This window comes from Moschus berezovskii, chromosome 4, assembly GCF_049115385.1.
Source record: "Moschus berezovskii isolate FMDL1 chromosome 4, NW_MosBer_1.0, whole genome shotgun sequence".
In the NCBI taxonomy this organism is placed as follows: Eukaryota; Metazoa; Chordata; class Mammalia; order Artiodactyla; family Moschidae; genus Moschus; species Moschus berezovskii.
This window is the reverse complement of record NC_142463.1, coordinates 18,467,683-18,483,535: the sequence shown is the minus strand read 5'-3', so window position 1 is coordinate 18,483,535 and position 15,853 is coordinate 18,467,683. Positions and strand designations below refer to the sequence as shown.

Here is a 15,853-nt window from a genome sequence, read left to right as displayed (position 1 = left end):
CTCTATTCCATGGGTCTGTTTGTCTATTCTTTTGACAATACCATGCTGTCCTAATTACTGTAGCTTTACTGTAACCCTAATGTAGGATCATACGTGACACTGTACAGGAGACAGGGACCAAGACCATCCTCATGGAAAAGAAATGCAAAAAAAGCAAAATGGCTGTCTGAGGAGGTCTTACAAATAGCTGTGAAAAGAAGAGAAGCAAAGAGCAAAGGAGAAAAGGAAAGATACAAGCATCTGAATGCAGAGTTCCAAAGAATAGCAAGGAGAGATAAGAAAGCCTTCCTCAGTGATCAATGCAAAGAAATAGAGGAAAACAACAGAAAAGGAAAAACAAGAGATCTCTTCAAGAAAATTAGAGATTCCAAGGGAACATTTCATGCAAAGATGGGCTCGATAAAGGACAGAAATGGTATGGACCTAACAGAAGCAGAAGATATTAAGAAGAGGTGGCAAGAATACACAGAAGAACTGTACAAAAAAGATCTTCACAACCAAGATAGTCACGATAACGTGATCACTGACCTAGAGCCAGACATCTTGGAATGTGAAGTCAAGTGGGCCTTAGAAAGCATCACTACGAACAAAGCTAGTGGAGGTGATGGAATTCCAGTTGAGCCATTTCAAATCTTGAAAGATGATGCTGTGAAAGTGCTGCACTCAATATGCCAGCAAATTTGGAAAACTCAGCAGTGGCCACAGGACTGGAAAATGTCAGTTTTCATTCCAATCGTAAAGAAAGGCAATGCCAAAGAATGCTCAAACTACTGCACAATTGCACTTATCTCACATGCTAGTAAAGTCATGCTCAAAATTCTCCAAGCCAGGCTTCAGCAATATGTGAACCGTGAACTCCCAGATGTTCAAGCAGGTTTTAGAAAAGGCAGAGGCACCAGAGATCAAATTGCCAACATCCGCTGGATCATGGAGAAAGCAAGAGAGTTCCAGAAGAGCATCTATTTCTGCTTCATTGACTATGCCAAAGCCTTTGACTGTGTGGATCACAACAAACTGTGGAAAATTCTGAAAGAGATGGGAATACCAGACCACCTGACCTGCCTCTTGAGAAACCTGTATGCAGGTCAGGAAGCAACAGTTAGAACTGGTCATGGAACAACAGACTGGTTCCAAATAGGAAAAGGAGTATGTCAAGGCTGTATATTGTCACCTTGCTTATTTAACTTCTATGCAGAGTACATCATGAGGAACGCTGGGCTGGAAGAAGCACAAGCTGGAATCAAGATTGCTGGGAGAAATATCAATAACCTCAGATATGCAGATGACACTACCCTTATGGCAGAAAGTGAAGAGGAACTCAAAAGCCTCTTGATGAAAGTGAAAGAGGAGAGTGAAAAGGTTGGCTTGAAGCTCAACATTCAGAAAACAAAGATCATGGCATCTGGTCCCATCACTTCATGGGAAATAGATGGAAAAACAGTGGAAACAGTGTCAGACTTTATTTTTTTGGGCTCCAAAATCACTGCAGATGGTGATTGCAGCCATGAAATTAAAAGACGCTTACTCCTTGGAAGGAAAGTTATGACCAACCTTGATAGTATATTAAAAAGCAGAGACATTCCTTTGCCAACAAAGGTCTGTCTAGTCAAGGCTATGGTTTTTCCCGTGGTCATGTATGGATGTGAGAGTTGGACTGTGAAGAAAGCTGATCACCAAAGAATTGATGCTTTTGAACTGTGGTGTTGGAGAAGACTCTTGAGAGTCCCTTATACTGCAAGGAGATCCAACCAGTCCATTCTAAAGGAGATCAATCCTGGGTATTCATTGGAAGGACTGATGCTAAAGCTGAAACTGCAATACTTTGGCCACCTCATGCGACGAGTTGACTCACTGGAAAAGACTCTGATGCTGGGAAAGGTTGGGGGCGGGAGGAGAAGGGGACGACGGAGAATGAGATGGTATCACCGACTCTGTGGACATGAGTTTGAGTGAGCTCCGGGAGTTGGTGATGGACAGGGAGGCCTGGCGTGCTGTGATTCATGGGGTCGCAGAGAGTCAGACACGACTGAGCAACTGAACTGAACTGAATGTAGGATCAGTCTTTCAACTTTGTTCTTCTTTATCAGTTATTATGTGGACTATTCTCAGTTGCCTGCCTTTCCATATAAACTTTAACACATTATTGACTGGAGACGGTATTAATACTTCAGGCATTAGTTTCTGCAAAAATCCTCTGGTCAATAATATTTTAAAATAAGTTTGTGGCTATCCATAAAATAACTTATTGAGACTTTAATTGAGATTGTGTTGACCCTATAGATCAAGTTAGGAGGAACTGACATCTAAACAATGTTGGATCTTTCTATATATATTTCTTTGTGTGTGTGACAATATAAATGATATTGTGTTTTAATTTCAAATTCCAATTGTTCATTTCTGGTATATAGGAAAGCAACTGACTTTTGTATATTAACCTTATATCCTGCTTCTTTGCAACTCTTCCAGGAGTTTTTTGCCAATTCTCTGGAATTTTCTACATAGTCAATCACATCATTTGTGAACAAAGACAATTTTATTTCTTCTAACATCTATGCCTTTCATTTCCTTTACTGTTAGCTAGGCCTTTCGGAGAAGGCAGTGGCACCCCACTCCAGTACTCTTGCCTGGAGAATCCCATGGGCAGAGGAGCCTTCTGGGCTGCAGTCCATGGGGTTGCTAAGAGTTGGACATGACTGAGTGACTTCACTTTCATGCATTGGAGAAGGAAACGGCAGCCCACTCCAGTGTTCTTGCCTGGAGAGTCCCAGGGACGGAGGAGCCTGGTGGGCTGCCATCTATGGGGTGGGGTTGCACAGACTCAGACACGACTGAAGCGACTTAGCAGCAGCAGAACTTTCAGCATAATGCTGAATAGGAATAGTAAAGAGGGACACTCTTGTCTTTTTCCCAAACTTGGGTTTCTCAGGGCTCCCCTGGTGGCTCGGCGATAAAGAATTCACCTGCAATGCAGGAGATGCATGTTCAATCCCAGGGTCATGAAGATCCCCTGGAGAAGGAAATGGCAACCTACTCCAGTATTCTTGCCTGGAAAATTCCATGGGGAGAGGAGCCTGGGAGGCTCCAAGCCCATGGGGTCACAAAGAAGTCAAACACAACTTAGCAACTAAACCACCAACACCACATCTAGTTTCTCATAATTAAGCATGATGTTAGGTATAGATGTTTTTTGTAGATGTTCTTTGTCTAATTGAGCAAGTTTCTTTCTATTCCTATTTTGCTGAGAGTTTTTCCTAAACATGATTGGATGTTGAATTGTACCAAGTGCTCTTTAGCATCTTACAGATACGATCATATGGCTTTTCTTCTGTAGCTTGATGTGATGCAACACAGTAATTGATATTCTAATGTTGAACTAACCTTGTATCAGTTCAGTTCAGTTGCTCAGTCGTGTCCGACTCTCCGCGACCCCATGAATCACAGCACGCCAGGCCTCCCTGTCCATCACCAACTCCCGGAGCTCACTCAAACTCATGTCCATTGAGTCGGTGATGCCATCCAGCCATCTCATTCTCTGTCGTCCCCGTCTCCTCCCACCCCCAATCCCGCCCAGCATCAGAGTCTTTTCCAGTGAGTCAACTCGTCACATGAGGTGGCCAAAGTATTGCAGTTTCAGCTTTAGCATCAGTCCTTCCAGTGAACACCCAGGATTGATCTCCTTTAGAATGGACTGGTTGGATCTCCTTGCAGTACAAGGGACTGTCAAGAGTCTTCTCCAGCACCACAGTTCAAAAGCATCAATTCTTCGGCGATCAGCTTTCTTCACAGTCCAACTCTCACATCCATACATGACCACGGGAAAAACCACAGCCTTGACTAGACGGACCCTGGTTGACAAAGTAATGTCTCTGCTTTTTAATATGCTATCTAGGTTATATCTGGAATAAATCCCACTTCATTAAGATGTATGGTTCTTCTTATACACTGTTAGATTCAACATGCTAATATATGTTGAGAATTTTTGCATTACGTTCACGAAAGATATTGGTCTGTAGTTTTCTTATAATGTGTTTATCTGGTTTTGGTTTCAGAGTAATGCTGGCTTCACAAAACAAGTTAGGAAGCATTCCTTCTGCTTCTATTTTTCTGGAAGAGACTGTAGAGAATTGGTATCATCTTTTCTTAAATGTTGGATAGAAGTCACCAGTGAAACCATCTGAGCCTATTTTTTCTGTGTTTTTGTTTTGGAAGGTTATTGATTATTGATTCAATTTCCTTGGTAGATACAGGCCTTTTCAGATGATCTATTTCTTTGGCATGAGTTTTGGTAGTTTGTGTCTTCCAAGGAATTGGTCTATTGCAGGCATAGAGTTGTTCACAATAGTCCTTTATGACCCTTTTAAAATCCATGGGATCAGTAGTGATGATCCCTCTTTCATTTCTGATATTGGTTAATCTGTGTCTTCTCTCTTTTTTTCTTGGTTAACCTGGTTAGAGGTTTATTGGTTTTTTAATATTGTCAAAGAATCAGCTTTTTATTTTATTGATTTTTCTCTACTGATTTTCTACTCTTTGTTCCTATGATGGCTTCCTAAGTCTTATTTCCCTTTCCATTTCTGCTCCTCTCCAACCCATCTACCTACCTGCAGCCAAAATCATCTTCCTACGAGTCAAAACTAATTACGTTTTTCAACTCCTTAAAATATTTCAACGGCATCTTTTGTCTTCAAGAAGCCCAAACTTCTTACTGTCTCCTCCAAAGCCCTGTATGACTTGGTCTGCCCATTCCTCCAGACTTATCATGTCTCATCCTTAGATGTCATGGAGTTTTGACAGCACAGAAAAGACAGATACTAAGTTTTTACACAAATATTTATTTCAGTTATACATAATGAATAACTATTTAAGTAGACCGACAGAATGTACAGGAAACTCTTCAATTGATTCAGATTTTAAAAGACTCTGAAGAAAAAAACAGAGAAAGGGTTGATAACCAAAAATTAATATAAAATGGATTTTTGAAAATAGTATTTAAAGACCTAGAGATCATAATGAAAGTTTTTTAATTATAGAAAAGAAGGAACACCCCAATATACTTTTTCATTAAAAAGGTATATAAGGACAATACAGAAAATGTAAGCTCAAAAGAAATAATGTACTCACAATCTGACTGCCCTAGCACAACTAATACTACATTCTGCAGTAGTTATTATGCTATATTCAGATATGGTTATGGTGATAGGCTTGAAGGTGATACCCTGGTTCTCAACAGTGACATGTTAGAATCACCTGGTGGAACTTTTAAGCACAAAGGTAATTGAGTCTGATTCCTAATCAACTAAACCAGGACTCTGGGTGGCAAGGTCCTGGGTTGAGAAATACTGTATATAGACATGTCCTATGTACAAGCAGGGGCCTCCCCTCAAAGATGAGTTTATTTTTGGTATCACTCACCTGGGAAAGTGAAGACTTCCTCAGACAGGAAATGTACTCTTTTAGAGCAGTATTAGACTCACATGGGGAGCTTTAAAAATCCAAATGCCTAGGGCACACCTCAAGTCAATGACTTCAGAATCTTTATGGGGTGGGAGGCAGGCATCAGTAATTTTTTAAGCTCTCCTGGTGATTCCAATATTCAGTCAAGGTTAAGAACCACTGTGCTGAGAGCTCTGGATGAGCTACAAAGTGGGAATTTGACTTTTAAGATCTTGACCACATAGGTATCAAAATATCTAGGAGGAAGTGTGAACAGTGAGTTGTGAAACAGGCTAGAAGTCACCAAGCCAAGGACCCGGTCAAGTCCTGCAATGCTGTGCTCTCCTACTGTTAACTAAGTACGGCCCTGGCTTCAGCTGTTTACAGGAGAGACAGAACTCTAAATTTTGCAAACCAGACTACTTTGAGTTTCTTTTACTCTCAAGGTTTATTTCCCTGTTGTCCTCATTTAATCTGTAGTGAAATATTTTTAGCTTTGCTTAGAGAAACCAAGAGAAAAGTTTTGTTGTTTCTGTTATTATCTCTCTTTTTTAAAGTATTAAAGAGAACCTGTGCTCTCTGGAGTCAATGCGATTGTGAAAGCAGGCTCTTAAGTGAGAAACCAGGAGATGGTAAAACTGAGGATTAAAGGCAGGGGAGTCCTCATTCATGCACTCCCATCCCCCCAAATCTTCCAATACTGGTACTTGGGGGAATTGGGTTTTGTTATTAAAGATGGCACTATTCTTTCTCATAGCTTTTTTCTCTATCTTTAATTGATTTAACAAACATTTATTGAATATTTACTAAGCACCACAAACATACTAGCTTTGGGAATGGCTCTGTGAGCAGGACATTCATAGTGCCTGCCCTGGTAAAGTTTACGATATAGTGGTTCAAATTTAGATTCAAATTGACAGTGCAAATTTGGGGGGAAAAAATAGAAAGCCATGTTGAACAGTGAGACAAATAGGATGTTTGGAGCCAGGCAGAGAACATTTTGAATGCTGGCTTTATCACCTGTACTTCTGTGAACACAAGGAAATTACTTCTATGATTACTTTCTCATTTAATACCACCTACTTCAGAGAGTGAACTGCCAACTCATGTATTCAACCGACAAATATTTATTAAACAATCAGTAAGCACTAGGCAATGTTTTCAGATCAGTTCAGTTCAGTTCAGTTGCTCAGTCGTGTCTGACTCTTTGTGACCCCATGAATCACAGCACACCAGGCCTCCCTGTCCATCACCAACTCCCGGAGTTCCCTCAAACTCAGGTCCATTGACTGTGTGATGCCATCCAGCCATCTCATTCTCTGTCATTCCCTTCTCCTCCTGCCCCGGATCCCTCCCAGCATCAGAGTCTTTTCCAGTGATGTTTTAGGTGGTAGGAAATAGTAGTGAACAAATTAACTCCCCCACGCCGAGCCCCACCCCACCTTAAGTGGGAGGAGACAGACAATCAACAAGGAAGTGGACTTCCAATAGTGATAAACACTGGAGTAAAATAACAAAGGAAAGGGAACAGGAATGCCAATGCGGGATGGGTTAGAATTTTAATCGGCACAGTCAGGGGAGACTTCACTAAGAAAGTGACATTTGAGCTAAGGTCTGAAGAGGCGAGGGAGAGTGCAGTCTCTGTAGGTATCTGGAAAAAAGTGTCCCAAAGGAATGAGTAAATGCCAAGATTGACCTGGGAGTATTTTAGGAACAGCAAGGAGTCCAGCATGGGCTTCCTAGGTAGCAAAGTAGTAAAGAATCCACCTGCCAACACAGGAGACATAGGTTTGATCCCTGGGTTGGAGGAGGAGGATCCCTGGGGAAGGAAATGGCAACCCACTCCAGTATTCTAGCTGGTAAAATCCCATGGACAGAGGAGCTTGGTGGGCTATTGTTCATGGAGTTGCAATGAGTCAGACATGACTGAGCACAAGGTATAACCAAGGAGCCCAGTAGGGAATAATAAACAAGGAGAGTAGTAAGAAAACAGGGGTCGAGACTGTGTAGGGTCTTGGTGGAGCATGGTAGAAACTCTGATTTTGAGACTTCCCTCATGGTCCAGTGACTAAGACTCCATGCTCCCAACACAGAGGACCCAGGTTCTAACCCTGGTCAGGGAACTGGATCCTACACGCCACAACTAATTGAATTTGAAAGCTGCAACTAAAGAGTCCTCATGCCGCAATGAAAATTGAAGATCCTGTGTGCTGCAGCTAAGACCCAGCACAGTCAAACAAACAACTCTGACTTTTATTCAAGAGAAATGAAGAGCCACGAGAGAGTTCCGGTCACTAAACTAACCAGATCTATATTGCACTGTAACAGGATCACTGGGCTTCAGTATGCAAGTAGACTTCAGGGCGGCAAGCGTGAAAACAAGGAGAGCGGCTAGAATGCAACAGTGAGGTATGAGGAGGGAACAGCTGCCTGCACAGAGTTAACAGTGGAGGATGGTGGGTGTAGTGAGAAGCGGTTGGATCTAGAGGCATCTAAGGTAAAGCCAATAGGGTTTGTTGATGACTGCTGCTAAGTCACTTCAGTCGTGTCCGACTCTGTGTGACCCCATAGACGGAAGCCCACCAGGCTCCCCTGTCCCTGGGATTCTCCAGGCAAGAACACTGGAGTGGGTTGCCATTTCCTTCTCCCATGTGTGAAAGTGAAAAGTGAAAGTGAAGTCGCTCAGTCGTGTCCGACCCTTAGCGACCCCACGGACTGCAGCCTACCAGGCTCCTCCATCCATGGGATTTTCTAGGCAATAGTACTGGAGTGGCTTGCCATTGCCTTCTCCATGTTGATGACTAGTTTGCTGTTAAAGAAATGATGCTATGATCTTTGACCTGAACAAGTGGAAGGATGAGGTTGGCATTTACTTGGGTAGGCAAGATCTGGGAGACAGGGGGTGTGAATCAGGAGGTGTTTTCTGGACATGTTATATGTAAGATGTCTAATGTACATTCAAGTAAAGGAGGCAACTGGATAAATGAATATGGAGTATGGGGAAAGAGAAGAGATTGAACTATAAATTTGGGAGTCATCAGCATATAGATGATATGTAAGACATGAGCTCTTCAGGCACTCTGTCTACCAGATCTAATCCCTTGAATCTATTCATCACTTCCACATATAATCATAAGGGATTTGATTTCAGTCATACCTGAATGGCCTAGTGGTATTCCCTACTGTCTTAAATTTAAGCATGAATTTTGCAATAAGGAGCTCACAATTTGAGCCACAGTCAGTTCCAGGTCTTGTTTTTGCTGACTGAATAGAGCTTCTCCATCTTTGGCTGCAAAGAACATGATCAATCTGATTTTGGTCTTGACCGTCTGGTGATGTCCATGTGTAGAGTTGTCTCTTGCATTGTTGGATACCTCTTTAACGGCAGAAAGTGAAGAGGAACTAACGAACCTCTTGATGAGGGTGAAAGAGGAGAGTGAAAAAGCTGACTTAAAACTCAACATTCAAAAAACTAAGATCATGGCATCTGGTCCTATCACTTCATGACAAATAGAAGCAGAAAAAGTGGAAGCAGTGACAGATTTTATTTTCTTGGGCTCCAAAATCACTGCAGATGGTGACTTCAGCATGAAATTAAACGATACTTGCTCCTTGGAAGGAAAGTGATGCCAAATCTAGACAGTGTATTAAAAAGCAGAGACATCACTTTGCCAACAAGGGTCCATACATTCAAAACTATGGTATTTCCAGTAGTCATGTATGGACATGAGAGTTGGACCATAAAGAAGGCTGAGTACAGAAGAACTGATGCTTTCAAACTGTGGTGCTGGAGAAGACTCTTGAGAGTCCTTTGGACTGCAAGATCAAACCAGTCAATCCTAAAGAAAACCAACCCTAAATATTCATTGGAAGGACTGTTGCTGAAGCTGAAGCTCCAATACTTTGGCCATCTGATGCAGAGTTGACTCATTGAAAAAGACCCTGATGCTAGGGAAGGCTGAAGGCAAAAAGAGAAGGGGTGGCAGATGATAGGATGGTTAGATAGCATCACCGCCTCCACGGACATGAATTTGAGCAAACTCCAGGAGATAGTGGAGGGCAGAAGAGCCTGGCAGGCTGCAGCCCATGGGGGCCACAAGGAATCAGACACAACTTAGGACTGAGTAACAACAATAAGACCTGAGGCTGGATGAGGTCATCTGAGTGGCTGTTTTGAGGAACAGGTGACACAGAAAGTACCTAGAATGGCCCTGGGCATATAGTAGGTGCTCAATAAACACTTTATCCTTGCAGCCATGGGGAATTTGGCAGTCTGTTCTGGAAATAGTAAGCTATGCCTCAACATGTGTTTTAGACTACCCCATGTTTATAGGTCTTTCTTGATTGGCTTGGTTTTCACAAGCCTTTGGGGGATAAAAGTTGTTGGTTTTGGCTTCCAAATCCTTGTAATCTTCACACAGAATTCCTTATGAAATGAGGCTGAACATTAAAGCCTCCATGCTCTTGCCCACATGGCAACCATAAAACCCCACACTGTGGCAGCAGACAGGAGCTTTCCCAGAGCACACACCCATACCCAGCTGAAACAGATGACACCTCCATTTAATTAAATCAGCTTCCAGAAGGCTGACATCAGCTTAGGAAAAACACACCTGGACACCAGGCTCTGGCGCCTTCATGGCTCCAGATGGCTCTTGTCTCCGCTGGACTGATGGGCACATTCCCGGCTCCTGGTGTCATGTTCCTCATAACTGAGACTGAGATTTCCTCAGGGTTCTGTCTGAGGGCTCTGCTTCCAGATTCGGGCAGGGCTCACTCCCTCTCTTTTGTTGAGTCTTTGCTAAAATCCCCCTTTCAAGGAGGCTTTCCCTGACTATCCCATTTAAATGTGCAGTCTCTTCTCCAGCATTCTTTGTCCTGCTCTATCTTCTTCCACAGCACTCATCACCTTCCAAGATACTGAAAAGCTTGTTGGTCACACTTTCCGTTTACTGACCGCCTGTTCACGGGCATATCCACAGAGCACAGAAGACTGCTGACACACAGGAGCTACTTAAGAAGCTGTGAATGAATGAATGAGAAAGCTTCTCTCTTCTCTCAATGTCTGGGCACAGCTTGCAACCCTGAGCCCTTTCCTAGGACCCTCCACTTGGCACAGTAGATTCCTTTTGGGGAACCCAGAGTCTCTCCAGGGGCCAGACTTGAAACTTCTGGAGGTATCATCCAACTGGGCTGCAGCTGAGTGCATGGAGCAGCCTGAGTGCCCAACCTCCAGGGAACACACATTCTCGGACGATTCTTGGACAACTTTGAGGCCAACAAAACCCAACTTGCCACTCTCACATCCTGTTATTTACTCCCTTGATGCCACCCTCGTCGGTTTTTTTGTGCTCAAGTCACTGCTCTCTGCTTCTTCTCCTTGGTCCAGTCTCTCCTCTCCCCCATCACCACACTATAACTCACCATTGTCTTCCATAAAGCCTCGTTTCTTTACAGCCTCGACTTCTTCCGTGAAATGTTCCTTCCATCTTCTAATTTCATAGAAACCTGGGTCTCCCCTGAAAACACCATTTCCTCTACAGCCTTGTGATGGAGGCAGCTCTTCCTTCTATACCCTATGCATTTGAAGATCCCTCATATCCTCTTTGTACTCCATTTATGCTTCTGAGTCACCAGTATGTCATCTTTTTTTAAAAAACAAAAAACAAAACAGGGACTTCCCTGGTGGTCCAGTGGCTAAGACTCCATGCTCCCAAGGCAAGGGGCCCAGGTTTGATCCCTGGTCAGTAACTAGATCCCACATGCCTCAACAAAGGCCCGGCACAGTCAAATAAATAAATAAATAAATAAATAAATATAAACCAAAATGAAAACTTGTTCATTGCTCATACTATCCAGAAGTACTACTTCCTTCCCTCCCCTGCTGTTCTCATTTACTCCCGCTTCACTTAAACTTCAGCTCACAACACATCCTTTCCAACCAAGCCTGTAATATTGTTCATGTGGCTTAGAATTTTCAGTTTTATCCCAATAACAAACCATACAGTCAGTACTCAAGAAATATTTGCTAAGTGAACAAGTGAAGAAATGAAGCCTGGGGAGTAAAGCAGGAGGCAAGCTGAGGTTCAGGTCTCATTTTGGGGTTATATCCTTCCCAGGTTACCAGACACTGATATGGGTAGAGGATAGGTTGAATCTCAACCTTGGGTGATTACTTTTATCCCCACTTTATAGTAGGAAACAGGCTAGCAGTTAAATAACTCACTCAAGATTATAGCTAGTAAGATGTGGAATGGGGCTTTAAAAATCCGCATCTGATTCCACAGTCCACATTTTTAACCTCCAAAAAAATACTGCCTTCCTGAAGAATACAGCTTGCTGTTAAAGGAAAAGATCTTGTACAGCTCTATAAGCATTCTGAATAATTTTCACAGTCCTGACAAGTGAGTTTGTCCTAAAGACACAAGCAGCAGGGAATTCCCAAAGGAAACAGAAGCCACTTATTACACAAAGACATAATTAAAAGAATATAATGAAGACCAAAAAAAAAAAAAAATCCAAGATACTTCTTTCCAGGTTTTTGAAGTATCATTTGATATAGAGGTATTTTAAATGTATTTGTATAAACAGCTTACCCTTGAATAACAAGGTGATTAGGGGTGCTGACCCTCCACACAGTCAAAATCTGCACATATAAATCCGCATATAACTACATATGTGGTTCCTCCATATCCATGATTCTGTGTGCTCCAATTCATCCAATCACAGATTGTATAGTACTGAACTGTGCACTGTTGAAAAAAATCCACATATAAGTGGATGCACTGCAGTTCAAGGGTCAACTGCAATAGAATTTCAAGAATAAAAAACACCTGTGGTGGAGAGGCAATTTCCATGCAGATATATCTGTGTTGCATTCCCAGTGAAGGGCCAGCATGTATGATTTGTGAGCCAAATCTGACCCACCATCTGATTCTGTGAGATAAGAATGTCTTTTATATTTTCAATGGTTGGTTTAAAAATTAGAAGAGTAATACTTAATGACATAAAAATTACATTAAATTTCAGTGTCCATAAATAAAAAGTTTTGTTGGAATACAGCTAAGCCATACTCATCTGTATGTGCTATCTATGGTTGCCTCCACATTACATCAGCAGAAACAGTTGTGACAGAGACAGCAAAACTCCCAAAACTCAGAGATATTGACCCTCTGACTCTATAGAAAGAGCTGGCCAATCTTGTTATAGGTCACTTCCTCTGACTTAGCTTCCAGCTCACTAATCCTGTCTTTAGTTGTATCTAATCTGCTGCTAAATACCTCTCCGTTCTGTTCCGTTCAGTCGTGTCCGACTCTTTGCGACCCCATGAATCACAGCACGCCAGGCCTCTCTGTCCATCACCAACTCCTGGAGTTCACTCAAACTCATGTCCATCGAGGCGGTGATGCCATCCAGCCATCTCATTCTCTGTCGTCCCCGTCTCCTCCCACCCCAATCCCTCCCAGCATCAGACTCTTTTCCAGTGAGTCAACTCGTCGCATGAGGTGGCCAAAGTATTGGAGTTTCAGCTTTAGCATCAGTCCTTCCAATGAACTCAGCAGTGGCCACAGGACTGGAAAAGGTCAGTCTTCATTCCAATCCCAAAGAAAGGCTAAATAACCCTACTGAGGTTTTAATTTTGGTCACTGTGTCTTTCTAATCTAGTACTTTGCTTTTTATAGTTCCCTATGACATCGGAGAAGGCAATGGCAAGCCACTTCAGTACTCTTGCCTAGAAAATCCCATGGATGGAAGAGTCTGGTAGGCTGCAGTCCGTGGGGTCGCTAAGGGTCGGACACGACTGAGCGACTTCACTTTCACTTTTCACTTTCACACATTGGAGAAGGAAATGGCAACCCACTCCAGTGTTCTTGCCTGGAGAATCCCAGGGACGGGGGACCCTGGTGGGCTTCTGTCTATGGGGTCAAACAGAGTCAGACACGACTGAAGTGACGCAGCAGCATGACATGTATGAATGCTTGTACTCAGTTGCTCAGTCATGTCCAAATCTTTCCAACCCCATGGACTGTAGCCTGCCAGGCTCCTCCGTCCATAGAATTTTTCCAGGTAAGAATATTGGAGCAGGTTGCCATTTCCTTCTCCAAGGGATCATCCCGACCCAGGGCTTGAACCTGCCGTCCTGTGTCTCTGGCATTGGCAGGCAGATTCTTTACCACTGCATCACCTGGGAAGCCCCTGTTACATGTACAGTTCAATCCTATCTTTATTTCCTTAAATACAGAGTATCTAATTACTTTATAAACTGTGTCTGATAACGCCAATTTCGGAAGTCTCTGTGGGTCCCCTCTGTCGTCTGTTGTTCATGGTTCTCTCTAAAGAAGTCTTAGTTCCTTGTGTGCTTAGTTATTTTTTCCTGTGAGCCATTCATTTCCTTGAAAAGTTATTCATGAGAAATTCATGTCTTCCTCCAGAGAGGGATTGCATTTGCTTCTGCCAGAAGCTTGGAGGCATGGCCAGTCTGGAGTACCTTAGACAGAGTTCACAGCTTGAGTTTCTGTGGACCAACTGAGTGATGAGAACCCAGGCTGTGAATATCAACTGTTTCCTCTTTATTGACTTATTGCCCTAATCCACTTAGAGCTCTCGCAGCCTTTCCTGCAGTCCTGGCTTAAGGGTACAGTTTTAGTTCTAGTTTTTCCTTATGTTGAATCCTTTGGGGTTCCAGTTCAATGCAGAAAGGATCAAAAGATGGAAAATGTAGAAGTCAGTAGACCTGGAGGTGAGAATGAGGTCTAACACTTAATCAGAGTTTCAGAAGAAGAGTAGAGAGAGAGAGAATGGGGCAGAGGCAATATTTAAAGAAGATAATGGCTGAAAAATTTCCAGAACACATGAATTCTTATAGTATAGAAGCTAAATGAATCCAATCAAGATAAATAAGAAATTCCTATGTTTGCATATTTACTCATAGAATTCTTCTTTTTTATTCTTCATAAAAACCTGAGGAAATGGTATTATTATTCATATTTTTCATAAGGGAAAATTGTGATTCACAGAGCTAAAATGAATTATCTAAGGTTATATAATCCTAAGCAGAAGGGGCAGAATTCAAATCCAGTTCTGATCCAAGCTCAGGTCCTTTCCTATACATCAGAAATAGAACACAACACAGCAGAGAAAGACTTCGTAAGGGGAGATCTGGATATTTCTAAGGAATTACCTCTGAAAACCAGAATCCTTAACTTGGAAACTTCTCCCTGGAACAGATAAAAATCTTGCCCATGTGTCTGTATTTTGTTCTGAAGATAACATTGGATTAGAAAAGCCTTTTCAGTAAGAGGCAGGAAAGCTGGAGCTTGTACCTTAAACTCTGAGGTAAATCTAATGAGGCCAAGCCAATTCCCCAGGCTAAAGACCAAGTCGACTCAAATGGTTTATAAACCGGCCTGTTACACAAAAGAAAGCTGTACAAGAGCCTACCATGTACCACCCAACTGTCAGAAGAGCAGGGCAAGTGTCCTCCTATTCCCCCTTCTCAAACTGCTGAAGACAGCTTAGATGCTATAGTTAACATGTCCTGGACACCATGTCTTTTGTTCATCGATGTGATCTGACTTGGTATATTCCCCCTTCTCAAACTGCTGAAGACAGCTTAGATGCCATAGTTAACATGTCCTGGACACCATGTCTTTTGTTCATCGATGTGGTTTGACTTTTGGTAAATTACTACAGCTCTTCCGTTCTGGTGGCATTTCATTTGCTCATAGCTTATGCTTGATTTGTTTTTTGCCCAGAGCACTAAATTAAGGATTTTCTAAGGGTGAAGCCCGTGGATTCCTAGCATTATCGAGCCCCATTCCCTGGATGGTAACATGCAGCTGACAACTCTACACTAGCTTGGAAGACAGAACAGACCACTCTTCCCTTGTGGCTGACTCCATGATGTATAAAAGCTGGGAGAACTGAAGCACCTGAACTCACGGTCTGAGGCACCAGAGCCAACAGCCCAGGTGCCAGGAGAAGGGGCTGCACGCCGAACCAGTCAGTGGGAAAGCCAAATAACCCTGGGCTGGAGTCATGCCTGTGGGTGCAGCCATCGCCATCAGAAGCAGCTGTGGTAAAGGCCTCAAGCAGGAGAGGAAAGAAAGGAGACACAATTCTGATCTTTCTCATCTGTATCTGGTACAGGACAGGGGCAAGGGCATATGAAGATGACTAACCACAGCAAGGAGCCACAGGCAGTTCTGCAACACTTTACTGCACTGCAGCCATGTGAGGGGTCCTGGACAGGTCATGAACAGAGGGGTAGAGACCAGTCTCCAGGCAGCCCAGGCTAATGAGGGAGGCATACAGGCACCTGTCATCATGCAGCCATGCAGCCATCCATGCAGCCGTGTGTTCAGTGATGACTTAGCACCTAACAAACATATGCTGGCACTGCCCCGGTGCTCAGGAGGCC

The 15,853-nt window shown here is 43.0% G+C and overlaps 1 protein-coding gene across 2 annotated transcripts in view; it reads right to left on the bottom strand.

The window, feature by feature from the left end:
* The window catches only part of ST3GAL3 (ST3 beta-galactoside alpha-2,3-sialyltransferase 3), a 215,402-nt gene that overhangs the window by 86,852 nt on the left and 112,697 nt on the right, over positions 1 to 15,853 (bottom strand). The gene's annotated exons all lie outside the window — the stretch shown is intronic.